The 6,861-nt window shown below is 38.4% G+C and overlaps 1 protein-coding gene across 1 annotated transcript in view; it reads left to right on the top strand.

Annotated features, from left to right (window-relative positions):
• The first annotated feature begins 2,446 nt into the window (after positions 1-2,446).
• Positions 2,447-6,861, top strand: part of mid2 (midline 2) — a 117,496-nt gene continuing 113,081 nt past the window's right edge. The window contains exon 1 of the mRNA XM_077577837.1: positions 2,447-2,665. The gene's annotated coding sequence lies outside the window, so the exon portion shown is untranslated. The remainder of the gene's footprint in view (positions 2,666-6,861) is intronic.

Raw genomic sequence — 6,861 nt, 5'->3', positions numbered from 1 at the left:
CTGTCTGTGGTTGCCTAGTAACTGCTCTCCAACTCTACCCTTTCTAAAATAGGGGAGGAAAACGTGTTTGCATGCAGTATATATTACATGGGATCCAATACAAGAAGAACCGTGTCAGAAATATAGCTATCACATAGGTAACGACGCACAATTTTGTCGAACACTGCCAGAAAGGTATTCAATTAATATTTTAATATGTGTATAACAGTTTGCAGTGTTGCTTATTTGGAAACATTTTGGTATTATTATTCTTCTTTGACAAACCAACAATAATCAGAATGTCTTCAGCATTCTGTATAACACTTTCTTTTTCAACATTCTGCCGTCCGACAGAGTGAGACACTCCCTTATTTTTTTAAATGATATTCAATTGAGGATTTTTGAAGTACTGGGAGGCAAAGGTCATATAGGTACATCTGTCAGGATTCCATTTTTGAAATCATTTTGTTTACCGCTACTTAGCGATGGTTTTGGTTTTGTGGGGACGTCAACATTAGTTTGATGCAAAGGACAACTGGCATGTTGTAGATAGCGGAAACACACATTGCTCTTGAGATATCAAAACTCTGCATCGCCTCCGGTGTTTCCAGGAGTGTCTCACATCAATAGCCTTAAATAAGAAATGCCTACATAGTGAGAGGAAGAGGCTCAACTGTGAATGTATCTTAGTCCCAATCAGATGCTGCCAGTTTACATTTATGCTGTGATGGACGATGAGGAGAAACAGTGCAACTAAAGTGTCGAGTAGAGTTTATTCCTAGCATACGCATGTTTACTGAGCTACCCAGAAATTGCACCTACTTGAAATGTCTGCTCAAAATACATGACTATACAATTATTATACAAATATTTATATCTTCTTTTATGCAATTAAATTCTACATTATAAAATAGATAATATATATTTATATTTAGAACATGGAGCAGAGAAAAACTTTAAGTGGATCTAATTTTGAACTCAACTGGATTTTGTTTTAATGCGATAGCAATCCGCCTTTTCTCAGCTGCTGCTGAAAAATGAACAAAACCTTTTAAACGTTTTAATTAAAAAAAAAAAATTGGTGACTTACTGAACACGTCTTTGGGAGGCAGTAAAAATGCCATCAATCATGGCAGCACGTCTCCACCATGTGAAGCTGGTTAATTTGCTTGCGAATTCCCTCCGCTTAAGCACACTACTATTAGCCTGTGTACTGTTTATATGACTATTAAAATCTTTAACAAAGGACAGTTTCACCCCATGTTGTGCTTCTCACCATTGTCTAACAGTGATCTGTACAGTAAACCTTTTTCCTTGTTTACATTCTTTGTACCTGCCATTGGCTATCAGAAAAAGGGAACAATGTCACATGGTTCGCATGGATTTATTTTCAGTTTAAAAAGGAACCATGGTGGTAAATTACAACATTTGACCAAGGTAGAGCACATATAGTGGAATTGTTTAAATTATAATTCTTCTCGACATCCGTAGTTTCACTGTGTGAAATTAATCGAAAGGAAGATGTTACTAGACATAAAGAACATGATACTTGAGGGACTGGCTTATCAAATGACTTTTCTGTTACTTGGAATAATGCCGCTGACATGCTCTTTTGACGGTGAAATAGATATCTTGCTTAGACTAACAGTAGTGACGGATAAATGAAGCTTCATGAAGCACTCTTGATATTTTTTCGACTCCTCTAGATGGCACTCTTGGTTTAGAGACGCAGTGGAAATGTAATTAAATTCCATTGCACTAGCCTTTATCTTTAAACCAAAAGCAGCGTCTTGATGAGTAAAAAAAAGAAGAAGCTTCATTTCACCATCACTAACAGCATATTACCCATTACGCTTTGTTTAATTACTCAAAGACTTAACATTTTAGACATTCGTGTGATGCCTTAAACAAGCCCAATGTTGGCCTGAGTTGTTGAACACATCTAGATGTAAATATCATGAAATAAAAGATGAAATGCTGAACTTTTCCCTCATGTTTATCTTATGATCTGAAGCCCAAATGTCTTCAGTATATAACAAAAGCAAATGAATTGACCTGGATTTTAACTTATTGATCTGGCATATTCTATTAGATGGGGAAAGATGATTAGCAATGAGTGTTTTGAGCTATGATGTGATCAAGGAATAAATTAAACTCGTATCTCAAGGCACCACTGTATATTCTATATGTCTCTGATACGTTACAGCGCCACCCGTACTTTGGCATGTACCCAGCAACCTGTAAATGGATTTTTGTTTGGAGATTAAAAAGTAACGTTAAAAAAATACTCTATTGTGAAGGCGTTAATCAGGAATAGCCTATAATTAATGTGTGGGAAACACGAGTCACACATTTGCCAAAGACACTGAGAGACCAAGTGAAAGTGACGCCGACGCGAGGCATTGAGAGGCTCCCAGTGGGCTGGTCACGTGTCCGCACCAGGGGAGCGTCAGTTCTGGTTCGCGGTCCACGTCTGTTTTTTGGATGAGGACGGAACACGCACCACAGATCCTGTCCCACCATCTCGTGTTTTGGGGGCGGCGACGTGACATCCACCCTTCCACCTGATCACGCGGACTCGTCCAAACTTTTGCCTGCTGAAACGACATTGATCCTGTCAAGTGTGACGGTACAAAGAGTGGAGCTGTCTCGTCGAAGCCTCGCCGCGCTTTTTGGGAAGAACACAGTGAGTGACACGCAGCATAATACTATTGTTTGTGTGCGCTTGACTCTTTTTCTTTTTTCTTTCTTTCTTTTTTTGTACTTGAGTACTGATGACGTTTAAAAACAAAACAACGTGGTCGGAGTGGTGTTCCAATGTCGTTTATTGGGGAATTAATACAAATTGTAATGTTGTCATCTACTCTGAGTAAAGCTGACAGTTATTCACCACATATTGTTTGTTCAATGGATCCTTTGTATAGCACTGAATAGTGATGACGTTTGCGAGTTCACATTACCTGCAAAAAATCTTTTTGTTAATTTTACAATAAAGAGTGTCTGAGATATACTCCCACTTCTGATACCTCTCGTGAGAACCTAGTTGTAAACACATTGCTTGTACTGTGCCTAGTTGTAAACACTTATGGTTGGGAATCACTGCACAACTGAACACTATAAGGCTAACTGTTGTTGTTTCACCAAGTCCCAGCATGATCACAAGATGTAAGATTAAGAGCTGCACCTTTTGAAGTCATAACTCCAATGACACCACTGTAACCCAGTACAATGATGAGTGTATACAGCAGTAATAGTGTTAAATTAATAAGTAGGCATTTTGTTTAAAGACACTATTGGATGCATTTGTATTGGATCTAATTGTGAAGGTGTGAGTCTACATGTGTCTCAGGGCGTATGTGTCTACTTAATGTTTTTTGATAAATTGATTTGTAATTTATTTTCATTTTTGATAGAAAATATGTGCAATTTTCCTCATTGTTTATTTAACAAATTTTACTATTTGTTCTTTTTTTTTAAATCCATTTGTACATCAATGAACAATAGTTGACATATTTTATTTTATTTGGAATAGGAAGGTCAAGTTAAAAAAACACACACCAAAAAAAGTTCAGAATTCCTGCTTTTATTTGATGGTAGGCCTATTTCCATTTAGATGTGTTAAAAAAAAACTAAGGTGAGTACCTTTTGTTTCAACCCACCCACTTTTCCAATGAGCAAAAGTATTGGAACAGACATTATTAAATTAAAGTGGAAAACATTTAATATTTGCTGGCAAAACCCTTTCATGCAATTAGGCCTGTGACCCATTGACCTCACTAGACAGTTGCAGTTTTCATTTGAAATTCTTTTACAGGCCTTTACTTCAGCCTCTTTTGGTTCTTGTTTGTTTATGGGTGTTTCTCCCTTCAGTCTCCTCTTCAGGAGGTAAAATGTATGCTCTATTGCAGAGGTGTCCAAGTTCTGTCCCGCAGAGCCCTTTTTCAGCCTATTTCCATGTCTCCCACCTCTAACGCAGCTGAATCCAATGATCAACTCATCAGCAAGTTTAGGATGGGGGCTCTCCAGGACCCGACTTGGGCACCCCTGCTCGATTGGATTAAGGTCTGGTGATTGACTTGACCTGTCTAAGACCTTTTCTGAAGTCCTTTGTTGTGTTGGCAGTGTGCTTTGGGGTCGTTATTTTTTGTTTTTCTAGTACCATCTAACTTCAATTGATTCTCGCTTTTTCTTCAGTTCCTCCACTCACATAATCGCATATTGCTGTCCTTTCCTTCAAATCTCCCCACTCTGACCATTCATAACACAGCTGCGCTTACCTGCCAACTCCTTTGTATTTTTACTAGTTTTTTCCCACTGTCCATCGTCAGTCCTGGCTTTCCAAGAAGCAGTACTTCGCAATTATTTCTATTTTTTTCATCCTTGGAACTTTTATTTCTTTTGCCTTCTATCCAAACATTTTGACCCTCCTTATTCCTTGCGCCGAGTTGACTGATTTATTCTTCATTAATGTCTTCTGTTGTTATATTTACAACACATATCTGGTTCACTGAGTTGTTTTAACTGTCTGGTTGGAACCAATTTATTTGCTGCCCTCTCTTAGTGCATGAGCCCTCTTAACGGGATTCTGCCAATAGAACATGATCCTCCAAGAGACAATTGTTTCAGCTGGATGCATATAACTGACACCTAGTATTTATCATGCATCTGCTCACACTCTTCACTGCCTAATTGCACCTTTAGTTGACAGGGTTTTAACACAAGAGGCAGGGGGGAAAAAAAAGCATCATCTCCAGTTCATGCAGGCTGGCGAAAGAGTTAGTGTGTTGTTGATGCTGTAGGTGTATTGTCAGCCTGGTTGATCCCTGTGGCCTACATTACATCGCAAACGTAAGCGTGACGGACGGTTTTATGTGCTCCTTGCAGAGCTGCACTTTAGAAATCAGTTTGTACACACTGCACAACAAGGCATGGAGAGGAGTTGGTTTCAAGTTTCTAGTTCTGAACCTTACACACATGGATCTTTTTTAGCCAAGGGCCCATGAGGTCATTTGGATTTGGATGACTATTTGAGGCAAAAAGAACAAAACTTTTAACCTGTTTTTGCGCAACATGCTGTGATGGCCAACTTCAAAATAAAAGCCTACCAAATAATACATGGACCTCAATGCCTTAGTAGGCTTTTATTTTTAAGTTGTTAGATGCGCAGCGTGGCTGTGTGTTGTTGTAATGCATAATATGAAAAATCATTGTGATGTCTGGCTTGACTAGTCTTCCCGACTGGAGGCTGTATGTTCAATCGCTAGTTAAAGTGGAAGTCAACCTTAAAGATTTCTTGACAATAATATGTTATATGTGACCTCAGTAGTCTAAACATGACACTAAGAGTTATAAAGCAAAATACAGCCATTTTTATCCATTTCAGGGGGCGGCCATTTTGCCTCTTGCTGTCGAATGAAGATGACATCAGTGCTCAAGCAACGACCAATCACAGCTCACCTGTTTTCTGAAGCTCAGCTGTGATTGGTTGTTACCTGAGACTTAAGCAACAATGATGTCCTCTTCAGTCGACAGAAAGTGGCAAAATGGCCGCGCCATGAGATGGATAAAAACGGCTCGATTTTGCTGCTTAACTCATATTGCGCAATATTAACCAGAATAGTGCTGCATAGAACATATTATTGTAAAAAAAATGGGGGGTTGATTTACCCTTTAAGGACTAAAAAAAATGCTAGTTAATAAATACACTCTCATTGATAAGAATTGTATAATACGGAATCAGTCACTGGCATTAGCGGCTAGCTGCTAGCAGCGAGTGTTCACTATAGGCTGGCAACAGTCGTCAGACTACTTTTCAAAGGTAATTTAATGGGTGAATATGAATATCCAGACTTACCTGCGATGCTAACAGCCTGAGAAAGGTGCAGTTACTACCGATCCAGGAAACCAGAAACCAGGGTTACTCGAATGTGCCATTTTAGCAAGTAAAAGTTCTCCTGTGGTTCTGATGTCACTTCAGACCATTGACCAAAATTTCATCTACTGTTTCTACACAAGAAAATACAGTTTGCTGCTATGTAAAGTTTAAATGTAAGAAAAACTGTTATCTGTTATTTAAAAAACCAAAAAAAACAATTGATCATTGATTATTATGTGACTTGTCTCTTATTTTCCCTTGTGTTTTCATAATTGTTCTATAACAAAGCTAAAATTATTCGACTATTTGATGGAATGTTGAGTAGAATACTCAAATAGAATACTCAAATACTCAAATACATCAGGTTTCACTGTGTTGTCTTTATTTCTCTTCCCCAATACCCTGAGAACTTACCTCACAACATTAACATCATCCAAATGTGCTTCCTTTTAAAAAATATTCAATGTACTCTTTGTATATTATAATGTTGTGCTGCTACAGCCTCTTCAAAGACATTCACTCTCAAATGAAACAGAAAATAGCTTAATCCTAGTTTAATGAAAGAAGGAAAAATCACATTTATATTTTGGAGTGAGGGCAGTCATCGTAGCTGGATATAGTTTGTGTGTGAATGGGCTCATCCTCCCAAGTTTCAGCTCCTCCGAGGGACTATCACACTGAACCACTTAGCAGGGGGTCCTGGAAAGAATCGAAGTCCAGTTTCCTGCGGAGAGAAGCGCGTTTGATGACACTTATCATCTGGAGGATTAGATTACGTAATGTTTTTGCACTGCACCGGGTTATAATTAGAGCATAGCTAATGTTTTAGTGTGCAATTCTGAGAAATCCTTAAAGAACTGTGACAGATCATTTTAGAACTGGTGCTTTAGCTGAAGGGCTCAACTGATGTTATTTTAGCAACCGTGTTTCCTACCACAACTAGCAAAGGCAGTTAATTTACAATCCTATACTTTTCATGGTGCATTCATCTTCAACTGCTTTTGTCA

This window comes from Vanacampus margaritifer, chromosome 10, assembly GCF_051991255.1.
Source record: "Vanacampus margaritifer isolate UIUO_Vmar chromosome 10, RoL_Vmar_1.0, whole genome shotgun sequence".
Lineage (NCBI taxonomy): Eukaryota > Metazoa > Chordata > Actinopteri > Syngnathiformes > Syngnathidae > Vanacampus > Vanacampus margaritifer.
The sequence above is the reverse complement of the archived record's forward strand: the minus strand, read 5'-3'. Positions and strand labels throughout refer to the sequence as shown.